This window comes from Hylobates moloch, unplaced genomic scaffold (genome assembly GCF_009828535.3).
Source record: "Hylobates moloch isolate HMO894 unplaced genomic scaffold, HMol_V3 SCAFFOLD_11, whole genome shotgun sequence".
NCBI classification, from domain to species: domain Eukaryota; kingdom Metazoa; phylum Chordata; class Mammalia; order Primates; family Hylobatidae; genus Hylobates; species Hylobates moloch.
The window spans coordinates 93,417,606-93,444,357 of record NW_026652286.1 but is presented as its reverse complement, the minus strand read 5'-3'; the positions used below and the strand labels follow the sequence as shown (position 1 = coordinate 93,444,357).

Genomic DNA, 26,752 nt, shown 5'->3' with positions numbered 1-26,752 from the left:
TTCTCTTCTATTCTTCATGACTCTTCCCTCCTGCTGGCCATCAAATGCCTACGTCAGGGGAGGCCCATGGCATTGGGGTCCTCAGAGACCCGAAGCAGGCAGAAGCTGGTTTTGCACGAGCTTGTCACTGGGGGGCACCCTGGGAAACTCGCAGACACCTCTGACCATGGCCATGGCCTCCAGCTCATTCTCAGGGACATCAGGACCCAGGTGGAGCCCAGAGCCCAGAGAGTAGAACTCTTTCTCTTTTTTTTTTGAGACAGAGTCTCACTCTGTCTCCCAAGCTGGAGCGCAATGGCACGATCTTGGCTCACTGCAACCTCCACCTCCTGGGCCCAGGTGATTCTCCTGCCTCAGCCTCCCAAGTAGCTGGGATTACAGGTGCACACCACCACCCCCGGCTAATTTTTGTATTTTTAGTAGAGACAGGGTTTCACCATGTTGGCCAGGATGGTCTCGACCTCCTGACCTCATGATCCACCCGCCTTGGCCTCCCAAAGTGCTGGGATTACAGGTGTGAGTCACCATGCCTGGCCAAGAGTAGCACTCTTTCTAGGGAAGAATCCGAATTGATCCCCAAGACTCCCAACACAGCCTCCCCATACTGCTTTTCTTAGGTATCAAGAGAAGCCCTGGGCAAAACTGTGACATAAAATTTGTTCATTCACTCAACTAATGCTTTCGAACATCTACGACTGCCAGACATTTGCCTAGGAACTGAAAATATCACTATTCATCTTTCCTGGATTATGACAGAGTGCCAATGGGAGGGCAAAGGAGGGGCACCCATGCTCCCCTGGGGTAGGGGTCAAAAGACGGTTCCCAGGAGAACAGCACATAACTTGAGACGTAAAAGAAGAAGAGAGACATGGCCAAGAACATTTAAAGCATCACTATTCATGAAAGTCAAAAGCTAGATATTCAAATGTCCACCAACCACAGAATAAACTGTAGTATATTCACACAAGGGAACACTACACAGCAATGAAAATGAACAAACTTTAACAGCATGGGTGAATCTCACCAACAAAAATGTTGAACGAAGGAAAGCCAGACACAAAGGGTAGACACATTGAAGAAGTCCATGCTCACAGAGTTTGAAAAGAAGCAAAATGTATCTATGGAAGTCAAGATAGGGACGCCTTGGGGGTCACAGCGGCTGGCTGGGGGTCTGAGAGGAGCAACTAGTAACTGTTTCACAGCCCAGGTGCTGGCTATAAGGGTGTGTTCACTTCCTAAAAATTCAAAGCCATACACTTATGATTTGTGCATTTTGGGGATGATTGATATAATTTTGTGAAAATGTTTACTAAAATAATTTTTAAGACAAATGAGATAAGCTGGCAACCACAGGGCATGCTTATCCCGAACGCTCTTGGCTCGCTCCTTTGCTATCTCTTCTGAATCACCTGGTGACCTCATGCCCTTTCCAAACCCTCATCACACCCCATTCACTCTGCAGGCAACAAGAAAGCATCCGATTAATTAATTGCTACTAAATTGTCCATGCCTGATAGTGGTTCAACAGTATTACCCCCTCCCTGGGGGACTTCCTTTTTAATAAAGCAGAATCGCTTTAACTCAAAATAGTAACTATCATCAGGCATCTGGAGCAGGAACAAGGAGAGCTATGGGGTGGGGCTGGGGGCACTCTCCCAATACCCCTGAGCTCCCTGAATGTCAGGAAAGCCCTGAGTGACTGCAGCACGCAGGACTCACGGTGCAGTGCAAGGCTTGCCAGGGAATCTGCAACTTCAAAATACACACGGGACTCTGACCTATGCCTCTCAATTTGCATAGCTGACTCAGTGCACCTTGGGCAGTTGCAGCATGTTTCCAAGAATTATTCAAACATCTCTCCCTTTCTCAGTGGGGAAGGGGTTGGGGTGGGATGTGCTTGGTTCCTAACCCAAGATCATCTCTGAGAAGAGTTCATGGCAGGCAGAGAAGGAACCCGACCCTTTGCAGGGACTGTAACATGAAGCTTCAGCTGGGAATCCTGGGCCACATTCAGCTGCCCTCCTATCTCCTCTGCCTAGAAAACGGAAAGAAGGCAAGAAACAAGCCCCATAGCTGCTCAAGGTCCTCTGGCCTCCCTGGTCTGTCTTCTCCCAGGCTTTGCTCCCCAGCTGCCAAGGCGAAGCTCAACTGAAGTGCAGGGGGGACGTTCACATCTCGCTTTCCCTAGAGACGACGGATGCTGTCTGGCCACCTGCTCAAGCAGCAGGCAGGTCACATGCTTGGCGACTCTGTGAGCTGGGCAGGAAGACTGGCAGAGAGGAGGGAGAGAAGCCGTGGCAAGGTGAATCGCCCCCTCCTGCCCACGAGGGTCTCTTGAGAACTCCCACAAGGAACCTCCCACTGTCTCCGGACTCCATTCTCTGTCTCTTTTCAGTTCCCAAATCTGCTGTCTCCAGATCACTGGGGTTTCCAGACAGAGCAACAGGTCTCCTGTCTGACAGACTCAACTCCGAGTGGGTCCCTAGAGGAACAGAGTCTCTCTGAAGAGTCTCTGGGGTAGGCAGGCTGGCAGGCTGGGAGAGTCTCTGGTGTCTGGGAGGGCTCTTTCCAGAAAGGCCAAGGCAAGGCCCTGGCAGAAGCTGCAGAACCCCTGGGGGAGGAGGGGACTCTGTGTTATAAGTAGAGGCCTCTCAACCTGGGAAGTGGCACCACAGGATGGTGGCGGGGTGGTGTGGGGGCAGCTTTGGAATGGGGAAAGCTGGGTTTGAATGCCAGCTCCACCTCCTGTTTGCTGCAGAACTTCAGGCATAGCCCTGGCACTGAGTAGGGTCTCAGTACACGTTAGCTGTCATGTTCAACAACTAACACTCTAACGAGGCTAGAGTGACAGAGAGAGTGCGTCAGGAAACACAGGGCACCAGAGGCCCCCTCTTGCCATTTATTCGGCGGCTTACAACTTGTCAGGCAGGACGCCAAGCACTTTACATACATTATCATGCTTAATCTGCACACACACTGGAAGGCAGGTCTAAAGAGCCCCATTTTAGAAATGAGGTTCAGAAAGGTGCAGCCGCTGCCCTAACGTTACACTGCTCATAAGCGGAAACACCAGGATTTGAACCTATGTTTGACCACCTCCAAGTTCTGTCCTACTAATCACTGTGCTCTCTCCCCCAAGAGCCCTTCTCCCACCCCCGTGCTCACAGATCTTCAGTTTGCATCAGCTCAGAGGTTTGCAATCGTCTTTCACACATCCCACTGGGAGATGTGCCGCAAGCAGGGCCCTTATCTCAAAAAATCTCCATGCCCAGCCACGCTTCCCTTCTGCCTATGCTTGGTTCTCCCCAGCAAACCCCCACAGTAGCAGCAGGGAGACAGAGAAACTCTCCCTTCCCCTCCCAGCCTCTCCCTACTCAGGGGCCTTCTAATGCTAACACAGCCCATCCCCTTTCATTTGAGGGGACCTGTGGCTTTCATTTCCCTCTTTACTTAAAAAAGCCAACTCAGTACACTTTTGATGCTTCAAATTTATCTTTATTAATAAACAATAAAAGTTAAAAGCTTCTCCGGTCCCTAATTAAACATCATCAATAGCAGATGTGGCAGCCTAGCTTCAGACACAGAGCAACGTCCTGACGATGTCTAAGTTAAAGGCTTTCAAAGCAGGTGCATGCGAGCACACACATGTGCTCACGTGCACGGAACAAGGCATGGGCAGCGATTAAGAGGGGCCAGCATCTGCAGGGAGTCCTCTTTATCCCAGGAAATGGCTCTCTCCGCTCCCCACCGAGAAGGCCTGGGAGTCCTATGAGGCCTGGCCCTGCGCTCACTGTGTCTCTGATTTACAGGGCTCTGAAAGCCTGACATGGCCATTTAAGTACTTTAAATATGCCCATAATGATAATTACCTGCTGATGGCACTTCATCTTAAACGAAGCTCCAGGCCAAGAAGACTCTGAACTCACTGTCACTGAACATATAATGCTCTTGGTTGACTCTACTCTTCTGCATGGCGCTGGTGGCTCTGTGAGCAGCTGCCACCCAAGGCAAAGGGCACTGAACTTAGGATCAGATGACCAAGGTGCCATCATCTGTTTGTGTGCCTGGGTAAACCATGTGCCTTCTAAGTTTCCTCATCTGTTAAATGGCTGATGATATAACCAGCCCACCTCATGGCTTATTTGTGAGGGCCAAAGGAAATGACCTGTGAACTCCAAGGTGGGTTAAGACGTGAGCTGGTAACAAGGTCATAGTGTCAATGGCCCCAAGCTGGGTGTTCCTCTGTAGCAGAGAAGCACACTCCAGTCTCCCCGGTGGTGGAGATGGGCTTATCCACTCTGAGCACACAGAAGCCTCTGGGGGATGCTGGTGGTAGTGCAAGGGGTTGCAGGAGATCCTCAGAATCAGGAACCCTCAGTTCTTGGGGTGCTCTTCTACCTATTCCCAGGACACGCTGGGTGGTGTGAGTTGAGTGCTATTCCTGGAAGAGTAGAGTTTTCAGCAAGATAAATGGAGCAGCAAGAGCAGGAAGAAGGTGGCTGGGATAAATGGGGACAAGTGTTAGACTTCTATTTCTCATACCTGGAGCTAACCTGGAAACGGGAAGCACAGTGAGGCCCTCAGAGGTGAGCATGGAGCTCCAAGCGCCCCCAGGGTTCTAAGAGGGCAGGGTCCAGCCTGAAGATACAGGACAAGGAGAAGAAAGAGAGGAGGAGAAGGGGACACAGAACATGGAAGCAGAACCCCGCCCTGAGCTACATTCTTTACTCATTATCTCAATTCAGCCTTATAAATCTATGAGGTGGATGTCATAGTTTGAGGTGGTTTATCAACCATAGAAATTTATTTCTCACAGTTCTGGAGGCTGGAGGTCCGAGATCAAGGTGCAACATAGTCAGGTTCTGGTGAAGGTTCTCTTCCAGGTTGCAGACAGCCGGCTTCTTGTATCTTCACATGGTGGAAAGAGAGAGCAAGCTCTCTGGGGTCTCTCATATAAGGGCATACATCCCATTCATGAGGCCTCCATGCCTACGACCTCCCAAAGGCTCACTTCCTAATACCATCACACTGGGGGCTAGGATTCAACACACGAATTTCAAGGGGACACAAACATTCAGTCCACAGCAGTGGGTACTGCCATTCATTTCCAGATGAGGAAGCTTGGAGGGGGTAAGGAGCTTGCCCCTGACTGCTGCTCAACAGTATATGATCATGCTGGACTTCAAACCTGGGATCACCTGACTCCAAGTTGGTGTTCTCATCCCCACCCCTACCAAGCTCCAAGGCTGGGGGTCTCTGGAGCAGATGGAACCCGTGTGCCTCCTACAAGCCCAGCGGTGTCATAGGAGCTCTGGGATAAAGAGCAATTTGAGACAAGACCTTTGTCCTCAAAGGGTTTTCCGCATAATTGGAGAGACAAGCCCCTGAGGCAGTCCTAATAATCAACCCTAAATTATGAGAAAATTAGGAGTTCAAGGCAAGAGTCATCTTTAAAATCCTTTCATGAAATCAGCTGGGAAGACTCTCCTGACCTCATTGCCCCCAAAGGCCTCTGGCCCCTCTCACTCCTGGATGAGACGTTTGTGCTGCCTACTCTCCCGGGGGCAGAGGGAGGGGGCCGCTGCTGAGTTTACCAGGCTTGTCACTCTCTCCTTGGACCCTAAGAGGCTCCCATCGACTCTGAGGCCTGGCCCTGGGTGACACAACCACAACGTTAAGGCATCGATGCTTTAGTAGCATCACATCCTGGCTACTCAAAGTGTGGCTCGTGTTCAACAGCATCCATATCCCCAGGGAGCTCAGGAGAAATGCCGAAACTCAGGTCCCACCCCAGACCCTAGAGTCAGCATCTGCCTTCTGACAAGATCCTCAAGTAATAAAAGCTTGAGAAGCACTCAAGAATCCCCAGTGAGCTGCAGAGCCAACACTGTCAGAACTAGAAGAGACAATGAAATGACGACAATGATCATTACAATGAAAGCAAACAAAACAGCAGACCTGTACTGAGTGCTGTGTAGGAGCCGGACACCATGCTAAGTGCTATGTGTGCATCTCTGTTCATTCTCACAATATCCCCGAAAGGCAGGCACTGTGATTACTCCCATTCTTATATGAGAGAACTGAGGCTGAGAGACATGACCCAGCTTGTAAATGACAGAGATGGAACCAGACCCAGGACCACCAGCACTGTGCAGCCCACCATGCTTAACCGCTCAGCTGGAGTGCTTCTCCAAGAACCCAGAGATTGCCCAGGTGCACTTTCTCATTTTACAGAAGAAAAAATAGATCCAGCAAGAGAGGGGCCTTGCCCAAGGACTCTAGAAACCCAGACTCTAGAGCCCAGTCAGGACTCCATAACCCTGGTTAGTGAACTTTCCAACACATCACACTGTCCAACATCAGCATCTAATGGTGTTACACAAAAGGAACAAAAAAAGTAGAGTTTTGAAGTAGACTACGCTAATTTTAAATCGTTTGTTCTTTTGTGCTCAAAACAATATGGATTTATGGACTGTCACAGAAGCCCTCTCCCAAGAGAGTTCCCCCTTACCTGGCTCCTGAGATGGGGTCCAGCCACCCAGAGCTCGGCCCAATGCCCTTAGAAGAGGAGGCAGGCGTCTGCTTTTCTTTGCATTTCACTTTTTCCTGGCAGAGCAGGAAAGGCTGGAGATGGCTGCTGCTAAGAACCATCAGCAGAACTGTTGATAGTGCAGAGCCTGGGCTGCCTCCTCTTCCCAGTGGGCTGCCAGGAGCACGTGCAACCCAAAGAGATTCTTATTCACTGCTCTTCTTCAAGCACGTTTCTATCTGCTTTCAGAAACACACCACAAAGTAGTCAGGCAGTCTTTTGTCTGAGTTAAACAGCAGGTCACGGGAGGCCTGGTTTGTCTGCTCCCAAGGGGCTTAGCTCTGGCACTGGGCCATGGGGCCTTCTGCTTGCCCCAGAGGCTGACAGGTAAAAGGGGGTTCAGGGTCCCCACACAGGGCAAGGCAGAGGATGACTCTGTAGCCTGCAGCTGGGTTGGGCTAGGCAGGAAGAGAGGAAACCCTTCCAGCCACTTCACTTGCAGAAGGAGCTCAGAAGGACTCCTAGACCCTGGCTGGGAAGGGACACCTCCTGCCTGGTGTCCACGGTGCCCCTCTCTCCCCCACACACAAATGCCAGGTGCCTTTTATTTCGGTGATGGGTGTCCTGCACCAAAGCTTTGCCAGCCCAACTGCCAGTGCAATGAAACTGGATTAGCACCAGGACAGCTGGGACAGGCCCAATCAGCAGAGAGGCCCCTGCCTTGGTGCAGACAAAATGTCAGATTCCCGAGGGGGTGGGCAGATGCCTCTGAGGGCATCACAGCTCCCTCTCCTAGCAAAAGGCCAACTCCCCAGCCGCCCAGCATGGGGAGCCGCTGGAAGGAAAAGGTGGCTGGAGCTGTCAATACAAACAACAGCGGGCCTGGCAGGGAAACTTTCTGCCTAGGAGGACAATCGGAAAAGAGCAGGAGGGAAACTGGGTTCAATTCACACCTGCTGGAGGGGCTCTAGCTTCCTCTGCTTGGAGACAGGGATTGGCCAGAAGCCTGAGCACATAGCCAGGTGTGCATGTGGCCCAGAGGAGAGATTCAGGTGCCTTCTCATCAGAGCAGGGTCAAGGCACGGAGGGCAGGAGGACAGAGCAGCAGCCACTGGAAGGCAGAAGTCGGGCAGTCGCACCAGCAGTGGCAGGAATGACAGTAGCTAATGTGTTTTGAATGTGTGTGTACTCAGAACAACCTTGGCCCTAGGTAGTTCACATTTTATTTCATTTACTCCTCAAACAACCTTAGGAGATAGATACTGTTATTGTCCTCATTTTTCAAATGAAGAAACTGAAGCTCACATGGGAAGGCGAATTGTCAAGGCCACATGGATATTTCATGGTATAGACAGGATTCAAACTCAGATCATCAACCACTGCCCTACACTAGTTTTGTTCTCAATTATGCTTCCCTCCACCTTCCCCACCTCTCCAACTTCTTCCTATCCTCTGAAGCCCATCTCTGGGCCACCTCCTCCACAATGCCCTCCATGGCTACACCAGGCTTCCCAAAGCTCACCCAGGTCTGAATGGCTGTGCCGCTCCATCAGCGGCCGCGTGCCTCCTTCTGCCGCCTTGCTCGGCGGTGATTTCGTCTCCCTGACTAGACTGCGAGTTCCTAGGAGGGCAGCAGATGCATTCTCCACTCTGAGTGTCCTAGCACAGCATAAGGCAAGTACTGCTTGCTTAATAAATATTTTAAAAAGGAAGGAAGGGAGGGAGGGAAGAAGGATGTATCTTGCCCTGAAACCCTCTTTACTTCACATTTATTTTTCATGGTATAAGAAAAAACAGAGAACTAAGCATGAGGTTTCTCACCCTCGCTGGAGAAGTCCCTCCGCCCCACAGCTGAAACCACAGCCACGGCCTCTGGACTCACCTGGGTCCCAAGAAATTGCCTTCCTCAGGCCCCTAGGAGCTGATGTCCCTTCTCCTCCTTCACCCATCAGTGAAACAGGCCAGGACCCAAGGGAGGCACTGCTAACCCTTGTGTCATCATGACCATCAACCTTTCCATGGCTGTCCCTCTCTGCACAAGGTGCACGTTGTCAGGAGGGCCCTCGGGAGCACAGCTCCTGGCTTCAGGGGATCTACAATCTCCAAGGTGTGTTTTTACCCAGATGTGTGTTTGGTGGTCAGGGAGGCCCAGGGAACACAAATAAGGATGTCAAGAGTCACATCCTTGTTTCTGCTAACGGAAAGGGCAGCTAAGAGATAGAGAGTAGTGCCGGGGGTGGCTGGGGGCTCCTGGGGCCATGGCTAAATATATGTTTCTGGAGCAAAATTGATGATTCCTCCAAGCATAGAAGAAAATAGCACTCCAATCTGTGGCCTGGGCCAGAGATGTCAGATGAAGGGCCAGGTGACAGGGACACAGTGCACTCAGCCTCCTCTACCTCACAGCTCACTGAGCCTCCGAGTTTCTCACCACATTTCAGCCATCTGGATAACACCCCTCCTGGGAGCACACCCTCTGCCACCAGCAGAGCATTAGCACCCCAGCACAGGCTGTCTCCTCTCCCCGGAGGCTGACACTGATACACCCCTTTGTGCCTTTCAAAGCGCTTCATATACATTGCCTCTCACCATCTTCATCGTGAGCACAGGCCCATTTTACAGATAAGGAGACTGAGGCTCGGGGGAATTAGGAGCACAGCAAATTGCTGGCAGCACCGTGACATGAGTTCAGAAGTTCACTCTGAAGTTTGTCTTGACCTTTATTCCTCGGGAAAATATGCTATGACTTGAAGAATGATTTCATGCTGGAAAAGGGGAGTGTGCAGCCAGATGGGAGCGGCTCTTTGGGGACCCTCTCTGCTTGTCTGGCTCAGGCACTCCACACAAGACTGAGCCAGGCCCTCGTGCAGAGGTCCAGCAGGGCTGTACCGGGGCCCCAAGCCACAAGCTCATCCTGCCCTTAGGCCCTTCAGGGAGGGGGCAGCAGCCGTGTTGTCACTTTCACCCCAGCAGGACCTGCCTCCTGGGCCCAGGAAACCACTGTCTTCAGGAACTGCCAGGCTCATCCACCTCCCAGCCTGGTGTGCTCTGGGAGGCACAGGGTTGAGCAGGGAAGGGGAGGGAGAGGAAATATCAGAACTGGAAGGAGCTAGCACAACCCCGCCTGCCATGTGCAGAGGCATGCAGACTCTGGGGAGGGGAAGTGCGCACATTCACAGGGCCAGTGCAAAGCAGGGCTGGGACCAGAAGCCAGGTTTCCACTCCTAGCCTGGTGCTCTCCTTGCACCGCACTGTGTGGCTTCTCCTTTGAGGAAGACCAGGAAAGTGCAGGTTCCCATCTAAAATCAGTTTTGTAAGTAAATGGCGAGATTTACAATTTCTTGTGAATGAAGGAAGAACTGGATTAACTTGGGCTTCATAATGTTTATCATCAACCAACATTAACAAAATTCCTACTCTGTGCTGAGCCCTGGGGACTCAACAGTAGATAAAGTGGGCTGGTGACACAGAGGGACACTGAGCTGTGCAACCCCAGACACACAGCCCGGGGCTCTCAAGAACAGATCAGCACAAACAGGGCCAGGCCTCCCTGCCACCTGGCCTCTGCCCAGGGCCTTGGGCAGTGGAGGAGCCCCTTGGGCCTCTATGGACTCAGTTGGCACATAAGGAACCCGTATGCTGACCATCAGTGTTTACCACCACTAGGACTGGCTTTCTGTCAATCATATTAAGCCATGTTTCTTTGGGGCAGATCATAAGACAATTGTTTTCATCTGTTTTCCCTACAAAGCCCTTGATATGTGAGTCTGCCATCCTCCTGATGAGCCCCGATCAAGGGAGAAAGCACTGGAAGTCCAGCAAGAGAGTTTTCCAGACATCGTGTGTCCAGAGCGATGAGTACACAGCAGCTGTGGAGTCCTTGACATTGGATCCAAATGGGGCGTTCAGGCAAAGAAACAGATGGAATGAGCTCCGGGATGCCTAGGATCCTACTGTTCCCGAGCCTGGATCAAGGTGAGCTTGAGACTTGAGTGCACCCTGGATGCAGTGTCGGTGTGGCAGGGGACCAAAGGTAAGGCCAAAAGATCCTGGGTCCTAGAACCACCCTGTGCAGCTTTGAGACAGCACAACCTCTTGAAGAGTTTACCTCCCCACTCACATAAGACATGCCACTCTCTCGTCTAAGGGTAGGGGAGTGCATCAGTTTCCCTCCAATAAAGTGTGCCAAGCCAGTTAAAGCAGGTAAAATGGTTCCAAGTTCTTCCTGAGGTCGCATCTAAGTCATTTTAACCCATTTTCCCCTTCCCTAGCCTTCATTCTATTCCCTTGGTGGCAGAGACTTGGGTCATCTGTCGCCAGCACACAGGAAAGGGGCAGGGCCCACTGAAGCCCCCTTCCCTGGGCTGCTGGCAGCCCTCTAGACCAATAGCAGCTCTAAGGACTCAAACAGATACATGTACATAATATTTTTATGTGACTCCCCAAATCAATGAATCCTTTCTTTAAAGCATCTTTTGTTGGGGCGGGGGGACACTTTGAATCTGAAATAATTAAAGTCTTCCATCAAATTATCCTGGAGATCTCTTTCCATGAAAAGCCTTTAATTTCATCCTCCTTGATGTAATCCTACCCCAGCAGATGAAGTTGGCCTTTTATATTTCTTCAAATATTGGTCAGGTCCCTTATCAGAAGTAGAATCTGAATAGAAGAGGGACTGGGAAGCCTCCATTCATCAGAGCCTGAGGTGGGGCATGGGTGGCCATCATTGACACCTCCCCACACCCCATCTGCCGCTGTCTCTACCCCCGATGAGTCCTTCCTCTAACACAGTGCTGCCACCTGGAAGTTCTGATTCACCCAGCCAGCTGCCCACCCTCCCCCTCAAACACGTGGAGTTTCCACCACAACCTGGCACTCTGTTTGGAGCCGGGGGTAAGAAGGGAAGAGCACACAAGCCAGCTATGACTTCTGCCCACCGAAACCCAGACCAAAATGTTTCCTCCACTGAAAAGATGAGCTATGCCCACTGAAAAGAGAGACAGAAAGATCCAGAGAAAGAGCCACGGAAGAGCTGACTAATCAGCATCTCAGATGTGAGAAGAGGCAACAACACTTGGAATCCCTAAACCAAAATGAAGCTCAGGAGGGCCTGTGAGTAGGTGACCAGCTGCTGCCTCACATCATGGCCCTTCTCTCTCTGCTTCCCCCGGCTCTGCTCTCCCTCCTTTCTGCTTCTTCTCTCTGTGTCCCCTTTACAGCCGGGTGCTCATTTGCCATTCCCTCCCCGCTGCCTTTGCTCTGACCTCCCTCTGTTCCTCCTTTCTCTCTTTCCTGACTGCCTTGATCAACCACCATATGAAACTTAAGTCGCTCTGTCGCCCAGGCTGGAGTGCAGTGGTGCGATCTCAGCTCACTGCAACCTCCACCTCCCAGTTCAAGCGATTCTCCCGCCTCAGCCTCCCGAGTAGCTGGGACTACAGGTGCGTGCCACCATGCCCAGCTGATTTTTGTAGTTTTAGTAGACACGGGGTTTTACCATGTTGGCCTCTAACTCCTGGCCTCAAGTGAGCCACCTACCTCAGCCTCCCAAGGTGCTCAGATTACAGGCATGAGCCACTGCGCCGGGCCTTAAGTCTTATTTTTACATGTTTATTTAAAATGAGGTGCATGATTGCTAATCTGTAATTTTCATACCAGGTGTGTTTCATCTTCTCTACATCTCTCTTAAATCTCTTAAATCTGCACCCCATCCCCCCAAGATAACCAAATACATGAAGGTGTCTTTATTTCTGTGTAGCTTTCTATACTTTCCTTTCCTGGAGCAGCAGGCAGGGAGACAAGCTGAAGGGCAGGAGGTGAGGTGGGAGCTGTTTCACAGCCCTAGAAGGAAGAAATGAGGCTCTACACTAATGGAGAAAGAGGAATAACAGGTTGAGAGCAATTCCCAAGGTGCTCTAGAGAATGCCCAGACTCCGCGGCAGAGTACGAGATGAAGTGTCTGTCTTGCAATTGTGTCTTGCAGAGGACTTCACCCACTTTCTTCCCTCAGTGCCAGCTGACTCCGGGCAGGGTGCTGAGAGAACAAGGGGTGGCCAGCAAGGAGGGGCAAGCAGGACAGCCCTCTAGGAGCACCTGCAGCTACTCAGAGTGGAGAGTGGCTATGGGACAAGGAGGAGGCCAGTGGGGATGGGATAGCCCCCAAAGACAAACTCAGCTAGAGCCTAGCTTTGGGGCCAGGACCTCTACATCTGGTTACAGGGAGGGGGCGCCAATGGAGGTCCCAACACTACTCAGATATTTCTGCCCCATGGGGCCCCATGGGGAAGGTCCAGAAAGGCCTAGACAGTCTGCTCTTGGGCTCTCCATTGGGGTGGCCCCTGCCAAACCCCAAGGGGGCCTCAAGAGCCCTTGGTGAGAGGTTGAAGCAGTGTGATGAGATGTTTGGATTTCAATATAATTATTGTTATAACAATTTAATCACTTAAAAACACTATCTTGTGTTGCTCTAATGAAGAGAGAGGCTCTTTTCCATATTGTTTGTGCCATCTGTGAGCAATTTTCACATTAGCCTCTTAGAATGGCAAAATGAAGGCCAGGCAGTGATGGAGAGGGGCAGGGCAGAAAGGGGAGGAGGAAGAGGGAGAGGGAGGAGGAAGAGGGAAGGGGGAGGAAGAAGAGGAAGGGGGAAGAGGAGAAGGAACGGGGAGGGCCCAGAAGAGAAGCAGGGTGCCACGGAGGGCAGCAGGAGCTCTGAGAACCCCTGGATGGGGTGCAGGCTGTGTGGTGCAGGCCCTATGTGTGCAGACCCCATCCTGCGGCCATGGAGGAGCCAGTGGATGAACACGTGACCCTGCCTTTGAGGGTACCTCACTTTCTGCTGGGAAGGAATTTCCTAAATTTATGAAGAAGGTAAAGAAAGGCAAAATAGCCCAGGACAGTGATTTTCAAACTATGGGTCACAACCCATAAGAAGGTCCATGAAATCAATTTAGTAGATTGTAATAAGTGTTTTCCTTTAGTGAAATAGAAGAGAATGGAAAATAACAGAAATGTCATTTCCTACTGAAAGAAATCAGGGTGACTTGGAGGAATTCCTGGTTAGGGGTCAGGAATACACAAGCCTGTGACATCTTGTATCAGAGAGCATGGGCTTGTTCACAGACCAATGGGGTCACGCCTAAAGAGTACAGGGGGCTGGGTGCGGTGGTTCACACCTGTAATCCCAGTACTTTGGGAGGCCAAGGTGGGAGTATCACTTGAGCCCAAGAGGCCAAGACCAGCCTGGCCAACATAACAAAACCCCATACTCTACAAAAAAATAAAAATAAAAAATTAGCTGGGTGTAGCCCCAGCTGCTCGGAGGCTGAGCGGGGAGGATCACCTGAGCCCAGGAGGATGAGGGTGCAGTGAGCCATGATCACACCACTGTACTCCAGCCTGGGTAACAGAGCAAGACCCTGTCTGAAAAATAAAATAAAATTTAAAAGCGTACAGGGGCTGGCTCCAAGGGGTTCCCACAGGCCAAAGACGGGCCAATTTGAGATGCAAAAAGAATAGTTAGGAGAACTGACTGAAATACACTGAATCTGTAAAAATTCCCAAGTCCATAAATGTAGTGGGTTAAAAGGCGACCCACATGACCTAACGAACTCCCAAAACCTCTGGATGTTACCTTGCATGGCAAAAGATGTGATTAAGTCAAAGGATCTTGAGAGGAGGAGCACACTGGGTTATCAGGGGGGCCCTAAGTGCACCACATGTATCCGTATGACAGACACACAGAGAAGAGGAAGGGGCAGCGCGGCCACAGAGGCAGAGACTGCAGCAAAGACCAGCTAAAGCCACCAGATGCTGGAAGAGGCACAGAACGCATCCTCCCTAGGGCCTTTGGCGGGAGCGCAGCCCTGCTGACAACCTGATTGCAGACTTCTGGCCTCCAGAATTGTGAAAGAATAAATGTCTGCCGTTTTAAGCCACCTGGCTTCCGGTCATTTGTTACCACAGCCACAGGAAACTAATACAATAATGACACTCCCAAAAGAGAAAGCCAAAAGCAAAGAAAATAAGAACTATCAGGGCATGTAGTACAAAGCATTTCCATTTGATATGCATATATCTGTGGACAATCAGCGTTAGGCTTGGAAAAGTATTTCTTGCTGTGAGTCTTGCTCAAAAAAATGAGAAAAGTCTCCCCAGTGGTTAAAGGCAATGGCTTTGAAGTCAAACTACCCAGATAAGTGTCTCACTTCTGCCCCCTAAAGGCAGTGTGACCTGGGGCAAGTCACTTACCCTCTCTAAGCCTCCTGTGTCTGAAAAATGAGGGTAGTAATAGTACCTAGTTCATGGGGTTGTTGTGAAGATTAAATGTACCACATCCCAGTGTTGGTGGTGGTTGCACATTTGTCACAGTTAAAAATAATAATAAGGCCGGGTGCAGTGCCTCACGCCTGTAATCCCAGCACTTTGGGAGGCCGAGGTGGGTGGATCACCTGAGGTCAGGAGTTTGAGATCAGCCTGGCCAACATGGCAAAACTCCGTCTCCACTAAAAATACAAAAATTAACTGGGTGTGGTGGCGGGGGCCTGTAGTCACAACTACTTGGGAGGCTGAGGCAGGAGAATTGCTTGAACCCAGGAGGTGGAGGTTGCAATGAGCTGAGATTGCACCACTGGACTCCAGCTTGGGCGACAGAGTGAGACTCTGTCTCAAAAAACAAAAATTAAAATAATAATAATAATAACAAACGACATACATAAAGACAAGCACAAGCTATACCCCATACCCATGTTAATCATTACAAAGACCCCCTTGTCCTGCCGCTGCAGCTGAGAAGTCTCTACGGATGACAGCATGTCAAAACTGACTAAAATCATGCAATTAAGTGCCTTCACTTTAGAGACGAAGAAAATAAGGCCCAAAGAACTATGACTTGGCAAGTTTACATAGTTAGTACATGCCTGAGATAAGACTAGACTCCCATCTTGGAACTCCCAGTCTAAGTTGAAAGCACGCTAACCCAACTCCCATAGTCTTTCATCTGCCCCTGAGGATTCCAGGACCACTACTCTTTCTGGCTCCTGATGGCCCAGACCCTCCCTCGCCTCACTGCCAGGGCTCTGGGGAAGTCTTCTTTGTGTCTACCTCATAGAAAATCCCTTAGCTGCATGTTGATGAGCTGGGAGGGGGTTTCTGTTACAAGTTTCCTTACACTAAACAAGCTTACACTATCCTATTATTACCTGTTCAAATGATTTAGATATTTCTCCCTGACAGCTCTAAGTGCCTGATTCCCTGATCCTCTCTAGCAGGGGGGCTTGCAGGCCTTCAAACACTCAGCTGATTGGAGAAAATGGACTGTGTGAAAGGCTTAACTAAGGAGAAGGTTGTCAAGACCATCCACCGACCCTGCAGACTCACCGTGCCCACCCCAAGCAGCCTTCCTGACCTTACCCAAGACTCAGCATGAACGTGTTCCTTTCTTACTTCACAGAGGCTTTGAGCTTGGGGTTAGTATGTGACAAGCTGTGACCAGGGTACATGAGTCTTTGTTCTCAGCGCTGAACCACCCATCCCCGAAGATTAAATAATGGCTGAGGATATAGGTTTTGGAGTCAGGCTGACTTGGGTTAGAATTAGGGCGTTTCCACTTTGTTGCTGCATGATCGTGGGCAAGTGACTTAACTGCTCTCCGAGCCTCAACAGTAAGAGGCGGGTAATGATATCCACTTCACTGGATAGTTGTAAGGATTGAATGAGATCATATTGCAAAGGGTTGAACACAACACCCGGCACATCGTGCATGCCTAATAAATAGTGTCTGGTAGTTGTCGAGGAAATAATAGTGGCAGTGGGGGTGGTAGTAGTGCTAGCAATAATATTACAATATCTGACGTGATTGGAGCTAAATACTAATAAATATTTATTTAAAAAATTAAACCAGAACTTTTCCACAAGGCTATGAACAGCTACATTAAAAGCTTTCCTGGGCCAGGTGTAGTGGTTCGTGCCTGTAATCCCAGCACTTTGGGAGGCCAAGGCAGGAGGATCCCTTGAGCCCAGGAGTTTGAGACCAGCCTGAACAACATAGGGAGACCCCATCTGTATTAGTCTGTGCTCGTATTGCTATAAAGAAATACCTGAGGACAGGGAGGCAGCTGAGGGTGGGGGAGTGGCCCTGGAATAGGGGCTGTGGCCATACATGGGGACTGGGCTATGGTAGCTAAGGGGCAGTACATGGGGACTAGGCTGTGGTGGCTCGAGACAAGTGAGTCTCGAGCCGGGGCAGAAAAAGAACTCTGGGAAACTACTAAAGTTCCTGAGGAAGCAAAGTAGAATTTCATAAGAACAAAATGGATGGTGAGGAGAAAACCTATGGTGGCTGTGAAGGCCCTGATGCCATGTATGTCAAATTGACATCATCTGATGGTCATGAATTTATTGTAAAAAGAGGACATGCATTAACATCAGGCATGATAAAGCCATGTTGAGCGGCCCAGGTCAATTTTGCTGAGAACGAAACCAATGAGGTCAGTTTTAGAGAGGTACCTTCACATGTGCTATCAAAAGTGTGCATGTATTTTACACACAAGGTTCACTACACTAACAGCTCCACCAAGATTCCCAAACTCCCAATTACACTGAAACTGCACTAGAACTGCTGGTGGCTGCAAACTTCCTAGATTGTCAAATAAAATAAATTATAATACACTGTTAACTCTTTTCGGTATTTAAAAAAAAGAGAAATACCAGAGACTGGGTAATTTATGATGAAAAGAGATTTAATTAGCTCACAGTTCTGTAGGCTGTACAGGAAGCACAGTAGCATCTGCTTCTGGCGAGGCCTCAGAAAACTTACAATCATGGCCAAAGGCAAAGGAGGAGCAAGCACTTCACATGGCCATAGCAAGAGGAAGAGTAGGGGAGGTACCACACACTTTTAAACAACCAGATCTCATGGGAACTCACTCACTGTCATGAGAACGGCACCAAGAGGGAAATCTGCCTCCACAATCCAATCACCTCCCACCAGGATCCCCCTCCAACACTGGGTATTACAATTCCACATGAGATTTGGGCAGACACACAGCAACAAACCATATCATTTCAACCCTGGCCCCTCTTAAATCTCATGTCCTTCCTACATTGGAAAAATAATCATGCCTTCGAAACAGTCCCCCAAAGTCTTAACTCATTCCAGCATTAACTCAAAAGTCCAAAGTCTCATTTGAGATAAAGGAAGTCTCTTCTGCCTATGAGCCTGTAAAATCAAAAACAATTTAGCTACTTCCATGATGCAATGGGGGTATAGGCATTGGGTAAAAACTCCCATTCCAAAAGGGATAAATAAGGCAAAAGAAAGGGACTATAGCCCCCATGCAAGTATGAAACCCAGCAGGGCAGTCATTAAATCTTAAATCTCCAAAATAATCTCGTTTAACTCCATTTCTCACATCCAGGGCATACTAATGCAAGGGGTGGGCTCCCAAGGTCTTAAGCAGCTCTGCTCTTGTGGTCCTGCAGGGTTCAGCCCCCACAGTGGATTTCAAGGGCTGGCGTTGAGTGCCTGCAGCTTTTCCAGGCACAAGATACAAGCTGCTGGTGGATCTACCATTCTGGGGTCTGGAGGATGGTGACCCTTTTCTCACAGCTCCACTAGGCAGTGCCCTGTGTGGGAGCTCCAACCCCACACTTCCCCTTCACACTGCTGCCCTAGTAGAGGTTCTCCATAAGGGCTCCACCCCTGCAGCAAGCTTCTCCCTGGACAAATAGGCTTTTCCATACATCCTCCAAAATCTAGACAGAGGTTCCCAAGCCTCAACTCTTGCACTCTGTGTACCCGCCAGCTTAGCACCACATGGAAACCACCAAGGCTTATGGCTTGTACCCTCTGAAACTGTGGCCCAAGCTGTACCTGGGCCCCTTTGAGCCTCAGCTGGAGCTGGAGTGTGGACTGTATGGAACAGTGTCCTGATGCTGTGCAAGGCAGCAGGGCCCTGGGCCTGACCCACAACACCATTACGTCCTCCTAGGCCTCTGGGCCTGTGATGGGAGGAGCTGTCACAACGGTCTCTGAAATGCCTCAAGGCCTTTTCCCCACTGTCTTGGCTATTAGCACTTGGCCCCTTTTTACTTATGCAAATTTCTACAGCCTGCTTGAATTCCTCCCCTAAAAATGGGCTTTTCTTTTGTACCACATGACCAGGCTGCAAACTTTCCAAAGTTTCATGCTCTTCTCTTCTTTTAAATACAAGTTCCAGCTTTAAGTCACTTATTTGCCCATACATATGAGCATAGGCATTAGAAGCAGTCAGGTAACATCTTAAATGCTTTGCTACTTCGAAATTTCTTCCACCAGATACCCTAAATCATCTCTCTCAAGATCAAAGTTCTGCAGATCCCTAGAACAGGGACATAAGGAAGCCAGGCTCTTTGCTAAGACATAGTAAAAGTGACCTTTTACTCCAGTTCCCAATAAGTTTCTCATCTCCATCTGGACACATCCTCAGCCTGGCTATCTCTGTTCATATCACTATCAGCATTTAGGTCACAACCATTCAAAAAGTCTCTAGGAAATTCCAAATTTTCCCTCACCTTCCTGCCTTCTGCTGAGCCCTCCATACTCTCCCGGCCTGTCTATTACCCAGTTCCAAAGTTGCTTCCACATTTTCAGGTATCTTTATAGCAATACCCCACTCCTGATACCAATTTTCGTTATTAGTCCATTCTCACATTGCTATAAAGAAATACTTGAGACTCAGTAATTTATGATGAAAAGAGATGTTACTGGCTCACAGTTCTACAGGCTGTACAGAAAGCACAGCAGCATCTGCTTCAGGGGAGGCCTCAGAAAACTTACAGTCAAGGCCAAAGGCAAAGGAGGAGTGAGCACTTCACACAGTCGCAGCAGGAGGAAGAGTGGGGTAGGTGCTACACACTTTTAAATGACCAGTTCTCACTAGAACTCATTGACTATCACAAGAACAGCACCAAGAGGGAAATCCACCTCTATGATCCAATCACTTACACAGGCCTCACTGATCCAAATGATAACACTGTCTCTACAAAAAATTTCAAAATTAGCCATGTGTAATGGCACATGTCTGTGGTCTTAGCTCCTCAGGAGGCTGAGATAGGAGGATCACTTGGGCCTGCAAGGCTGAGGCTGCAGTGAGCTAAGATCATGCCATTGCACTCAAGCCTGGGCAACAGTTAGATCCTGCCTCAAAACAAACAAACAAACAAACAAACAAAAAACAAATAAAAAAGCTTTCCCCAGTCATGAACCATTAATCCTCTTAGTCAGCTGTTCATCCAACCATTATTTATTAACCACCTACTAAGTGCCAGGTATCTAAGCTAGGTACTAAGAAAACAATGGAAAGCAAAGCAGACATAGCTCTGCTTTATAGAGCTGATTGGGGTTCTTAACCTTAACCTCTTGCAAGACAAAAGACCATTTTGAGACTCTGGCTGAAGGTTTTATGCTCTTGCCCAGAGAAACACACATCACTACATACATGTAACACTTTGCCAACATTCACGGGGCTCCCGAGAAGGTTCCCCAGGAGAACCCCTGTCCTAAGTGAACTTTTTGCTCCAGTCACACCTGTCCACTGCCATCCTGGAACCCTCTTTGACCACTGTAGCAGAGGCTTTTAAGCCTCTTAAAAAGTCCCCTTTAGCAGTGGCAACTTCAAGAAACCCCCGGGCAAAAGCCCAGTAAAAACTGCTTGATGCATAGGGGGTACTGGAATCACTTGTACAGGTAACTGTAGTGTATTATAAGCTTGTTTGGTGCAAGGAAAGCTGACTGGTTCATTCCTGAGACAAAAGGGTTATCTTGTAAAATCTGAGCAGCCCACTCCCATATCTGAAATCTGTGTGCTCCCTTAAGATCTTGATGTGGTTTCACGTGCTGATCTTTGGTTTTCTGACACCTTTGGAGGGGTCTGGTGCCTCGTGCGTGCCCATCTCCAATCCCTCTGCTGCCCTCTCAACATTCTGCATCCCTTCCTGGCCACCATGGCCAAAGCACTTTGGCCATGAGGCACTGTAGGACCAACTTCTATTCCATCCGTCCTGGCTGAATAGCCTAGGGTCAAATCTTCCAGACCAAAGTATCCAGCTTCTGTCTGAAGACAATGGCTCCCTAAGGAACATGTCTGTCAGGCCAATTTGAAAGAGCAATCTAATAGGTTCTTCCTCAGGACCCCTTATGAAAGCTCCATTCTCCGCTGCTGCCTTTATGACTAAGCTCCAGCTAAGGTGCACCTGGGGATCTCTTAGTAAAGGGATTATTGACCCACAAGCTGAATAATCACAATCCATCATGGCCCATTCTACAGGCCCCTCTGCTCCTGGGGCTGGCCCAGACTCTGTGGCTCAAATATGGCTGAGTCCACAGCCCTCTTCCCCATCCCCACCATGCACCAATTCCCAAGTTCTTCCCTCTGCCCCCTCCCTACCCCCACAAAGATGTAAGGCCAGGGATTTTATGAAGCGCCTAGAACTGGCAGAATCCAAGGTCTCTTGGATTGATCTAATGTAATGGATCCCGGGTGCTTGACTTGTCAGCCAGCAGACAGCTGGGTCCTGGAGGAGATAAGCCTCTGCAATCAGCTGGTAACCCTCTGCCTTCTTTGTAACCCAATTCCTGCTTCTCCCCAACTCCTGGGATTTCAGGCCTGGAAGGGATACTAGATCCCATCACTTAGCAGACGAGCACACTAGGCCGAGAGATGAGAAGTACGAGGACACATAAGCAATGAGTGAGACTGAAACCAAGATCTCCTGGCTCCTACTCCAGAGCTCTTCAGTTGTCAGATTAAAATGAAAACTGAGCACCCAGTTAAAGAGGATCCTGGGGATTCCCACCCACAAGCTGCAATCACAAAGCCTGATGGCAAAGTCACACACCAGGCCCTAGGGGCAGGAAGAGTGCCAGCCAAGCCCAGTAGGTAGAATGCATTACTGAGAGGTCTCTAGGGGCTCCCTGGGACAAAAAGAGTGACAAGCCAGAGCTGGCATGGCTGGGCTTCCTGGAATAGAGAAGGAGCCAGAGCCCAGGCAGCTGCCAGGCCCTGCCAGGCAGACACAAATTCATCAAAGGGTGAGGGGCTACGACATTCCTCAGAGTCTGACTTAAAAGCAGCTTCCATCCATCAAGGCCCAAGTACCCTTCAGTCCATATTCTTGGGGCATAATTAACAGGCTTTTAGTTGGATTGAATCTTATTTTTGGTGTCTATACACAGGAGGCCCACAGAAGTAGCCCATCCAACCCGCTCAATGCTTTGTGAAGTGCCATTTGGCAGAACCAAGCTCTCAGATGGTGAGCGCAGCCAGGAAAGATGGTATGGTACCAGGTTCAGGGTCTCAATTGGCCTCCTACAAGCTGCATAAACTCACTTAACCACTCTCTGCCTCAGTTGCCTCAAATAGCAAACAAGAATAACAACACCTGCTTCATGGGATATCAAAAGGACCAAGATGAGATACGCAGAAAAAGGACCTAGCATGGTGCCTGACACAAAGGAAACCCACAAAGAATGCATATTTGCTTATGGTTTTTTTGTTTGTTCGCTTCTTTTGTTTTGTTTTGAGATTGAGTCTTGCTCTGTCGCCCAGGCTGTAGTGCAAGTGGTGCAATCTCAGCTCGCTGCAAGCTCCGCCTCCCAGGTTCATGCCATTCTCCTGCCTCAGCCTCCCGAGTAGATGGGACTACAAGTGCCCGCCACCACGCCCGGCTAATTTTTTGTATTTTTAGTAGAGACGAGGTTTCACTGTGTTAGCCAGGATGGTCTTGACCTCCTGACCTCGTGATCCGCCCGCCTTGGCCTCCCAAAGTGCTGGGATTACAGACGTGAACCACCACACCCGGCCAACTTACAGTTTTAATAAATCAGATCACTGCCAGTGTCTTCAAGAAATAAAAATTGCAAAAATGCTCCTAGAACCTGACAGTAGCTGGCATGTACATCTGAGAGGGGTTATGGCCACAGGAGCTGTCTTCACTGCAATGGCCAAGCCTGGGTCTAGGATGCAGTAGTTCAGATTGGCCAGAAGCAGCCGTGGGGCCATGTCCACTTCTCTCACACTCGCTGATCCGGGGGCCTCCAGATGCAGGCACCTCTGGCTCATCCAAGAACTTTCTGGTCTCTGGAGCTCATGCAGCCCATGTACATGGGACAGGCCCCAAGTGCTAGACCCTAGCTAGTGGCCATACTCTCCCACTGTGCCCCAGTGGGATTGGGCCCCGGGTGGCCACAGTTTTATGGTCTTCTTTCCCTTCCCTGTCTCACTTCTCCACTCTTCTATCAGGCAAATGAGTGTACTTTTAAAAAACCATAACCCCCTTTCTGTGTGGTTCCCAGGACCACCAACCACAGAACCACTTGCACTTACTTCTGTCTTCACTTGGAGTCTGCTTCTGGGGGAGCCACGCCTACATGGGGGGCAGGCCAGGCACTGCAATGAGGGCCTGTCCCCATCACTGCCCGCAGGGAAGGTTCACAGAAGGAAAAGAGAGAGGATGCAGGCAGAGCTTACACATGCAGAGGGGAGGGAACAGAGGGGAGGGTGAACCAATTGATAACTTAAGGTTAAGACCAAACTCCTGGGAGAAAACAGATTGTCCGTTGCTGAGTCAAAACAGAACAGTGTATCTGTGAGTTCACAGATTCCCCTTTTCTAGGCTATAGCGGGGCTGGCAACTTTGCCAGAAAGATTATCAGGACAATTTTTAAATGCCTCAGCATCCTGAGACAGTGAGCAGGGCAGTGTGCAGAAAGCTCACCCCACACCTGACTCTGGGCTCTTAAATCCTTCCCTTGGACCACACAGACGCTCCTGCGGAGCTCAGGAGCTTCCCTGCCCCAGGACCTGGAGCCACCTTCCAACCAAGGACAGAATCACGGCATTTTGGGGATGGAAAAACATGGAGGGCATCTCCTCCAAGCCCCGTCTGAGGCATGAATCCCTGCACATCATGTCTGCAGCACCTTCGAAGGGAGCAAGAACAATGTGTACACATGCACACATGCAAACACATGCATGCTCCATGTGCTGCCCTGCATTCCTGGTCAATCCCCCCAGTGCTATTTGCCTTGTACCACACATGCACACATCAGCCCCACACAGATTTAGGGGATTAGCTCTTATCAAGAGCTTTGTATCTCCATAGCTCTTATCAAGAGCTTTGTATCTCCAAAGCTCTTATCAACATCAGCTAATTAAGCAGACAGCCCCCCTTCCCTCAGCTGAAGGGTATAGAAGGCACAGGACAAGAATTCACAAGACCTGAGTGCTAGTACCACTGTGGGGGCATGTCTTCTTGTACAAGACACAGAGAAGCAGGAAGCAGTTATTATGATACCCCGCACAAGAGAAGAAGAAACAGAAAGTGTAAGGAACTTACCCAAGGCCAATCAGCTAAGCAGCAGCTGGGCTCAACTGCGAACTTTGGTCTCTCCAACTCCAGAACTCGAGCTCTCTGAGTCACGACTACGTATGGATATGAGTAATCATCCTCATTCTCACCAGCCAAGACCCCAATGGCAGAGACCAGCCCTCCAGCCTCAAATGGCTCTTTATCCCAGCATCCCCACCACTCACACACAGAACTCTGCTTAATACGAGGGTCACTGGTTAGAAATGCGTTTTTCTCACACACACACTCGGGTTTGCACCATGTGCCCGTGACCCACCTCCCTTACCCAGCTCACTTCTCTTTGTCTGTGTGTTCCCTGCCCTGCTCAGGGCTCTACACATAGTGGAAGCTCAGAGCTCTGGTATGGCCTCAGTCTGACCCACCCAGAGTCAGCAGGGAGAACTCTCCTGTCATAGACAAAGCCCCAAAGCCAGTTGCCATCCACCACAAAGTAGCCCGATAATGAGGGCTACACTGACAACTTCTAGTGTCAAGTCTAATAATTCCCTTTAACTGAGATCTTTTGCCTTCAGTGAAGTCATCAGTGGCTTTCAGGAAATGATCAGAAAAACCCTTTGGATTTCCACCTGTCATGGGGAATCCCACATGCTATACGTTTCATCGTAGGGACTCAGGCTTAGTCAATTCTTTCAAATGTTGGCACCCCTTAACAAGGCTAATAAGACTTTTTTTTTGCCTCAAAAGTCTTAATAGGATAGAAAATTTAAGGAACCCAATCAGTAATTAATTACCCATTAAATTATCTGCCCAGTATTATGAGGACACAGAAGTATTTAGTAAAATCCTTGCTCTCATGGAATGTAGAATGGATAATGAGAAAAACTAGCATTACAATGAGATAACAGCTGAACAGGCTTCTACACTACAAATATAGTGGAAAATCTATCATTCATTAATTCAACAAAGTGCCATTTAAACTCTACCAATGGTAAAGTCTACTGTAGATGGACACCATGATGGTTCACGGAGGTGGGGGTGGGGGGGGCGAGTTGTCCCACAGGTATAGATACGAGTTGTATCACAAAGGAAATACATCACATAGGTAAGTGATTACAGGACAAGGTAAAGTATGACAAGCATGTCAGGAGAAGAATGAATTAAGTATTACAGGAGTGGTATAGAAAAGATGGAATTACTAGGGAAGGCTTTGTGGAAGCAGCAGGACTTGAGTTATGATCGGCCCTGCAAGGAGGTAAGGGGTCACCAACTCTCCGTCACTAGGAGGGGGTGCCCTCAACCCAAAAGCACAGCACTCCCTGCACTGTACAAAAGAACCCAGGATTCATCTTGAGAAATGAGAAGCTGGCAGGTTCACACCCACTGGCTTCATCCTAGGTGAGGCTCACCAGGCCTGGAATCAGAGCACTCATTCATCCAATGAACATTCAGGAACACTGATGCTGAGGAGGAAGGGAGGAGGCACAGTCTCCACCCCCACTGAGCTTATAGGCAGATGGGGGAGAGAGACAAGCAAACTCCACCAACAAGAGATGGATGAAGGGTTATACTACACACAGGAGTGTGCTGAACTGAGACCGGGGTAGTGGGCAATCAGGGATCATGCACGGAGGAAGGGTGACTAAAATGAATCTTGAAGAACAGATGAGAGCTGGGTGTGCAGGCTGCAGCCATGAAAGCAAATCATGATGATAACAGTAACAATTATGATACACCATTATCACCATTTTTTGAGCGCCTTGTCTTTTGCCAGAAACTGTACTTGGTATTTCACACACACACGTGCATGCATGCAGACACGCACACGTTAATGCTAATCATTTTTTAGTGTGTGTGTTTAGGATGCAAGTGATGCTTACAATTATACTGCATATTAAATATTATTGTTCCTCTTTGACAGATGGAGATACTAAGGCCCAAAGAGATGAAACCACTTTCTCACAGCCACACATCCAGTAATCAGCAGAGCTAGGATTCAAATCTCTCTACATCCTATCTGCTATTCCACACTTTGGAGCTACTGGGTGGAGTTCCTACGTGGCCTCCTGGACAAATGGGCCAAGGGAGTCATCGAGGGGCCAGAGTCCCCAGATCTCTGCACACCAATCTAGAGTCCCAGAGGCTGAATGAAGGCGAGCTGACCCTCTCCTGGTTCTGCCTCGAGCTGTCAATCCAAATCAAGGTCTTGTCCGCTCACTGGGCCTTGGTTTCCTCTTGAAGACGACAGGACATGGGCAGGATGTTCTTTCAAGGCCCTTCCTGCGCTGACATTCTGAGACTCTGTGGTTCTCCTGTAAAAGGCCTGAGCACCAATATGGAACCGGGTCAGAGAGTTTCCAATCAACATGCTTTGCTTGCACCCAGGCTTGTGACTCACTAGGCATAACCTGTGGCAAGGATCCCCTTGCTGGGGAGGGGGATCTCCCTAGGGCAGAATGGGCAAATCCCAGCGTTCCTGAAGCTCAAGACATTGCAGGCATTTCCTATTTCCTGCGTCCTTCCTTCACCTCTCCTATCCTGTCATTCCTTTGAAAATTTAGAGTGAGCTCCACAGACCACAAAGAACATGCTGCACTGTCTTCCCGGCGTGCCACTCCTGAATGACAGTGTCCCCTACCATCTGGTCTCTCACAGACTCCAAGCCCCCAGCCCACTGTGCTCTCCACCCTCCACTCCGGCTGCCTGGGCCAGCCCCAGGACAGGTGAGAGAGCTCATCAGCAGAAACCACGAAGCCAGACACCATCCCTGCAGCCACCCCTCCCCGCCACACACAGCCATGCCACGTGTTCCGAGGCTTAGGGGGCTGGCATCCAGGAGCACTGCACACAAGAATAAACAATCTCTGAGTGTATATT

At 49.6% G+C, this 26,752-nt stretch overlaps 1 protein-coding gene and 1 pseudogene across 3 annotated transcripts in view; one reads left to right on the top strand and one right to left on the bottom strand.

Moving 5' to 3' along the window:
- The window catches only part of GRIK4 (glutamate ionotropic receptor kainate type subunit 4), a 483,112-nt gene that overhangs the window by 355,850 nt on the left and 100,510 nt on the right, over positions 1-26,752 (bottom strand). The gene's annotated exons all lie outside the window — the stretch shown is intronic.
- Positions 16,795-17,186, top strand: LOC116476215 (elongin-C-like; annotated as a pseudogene).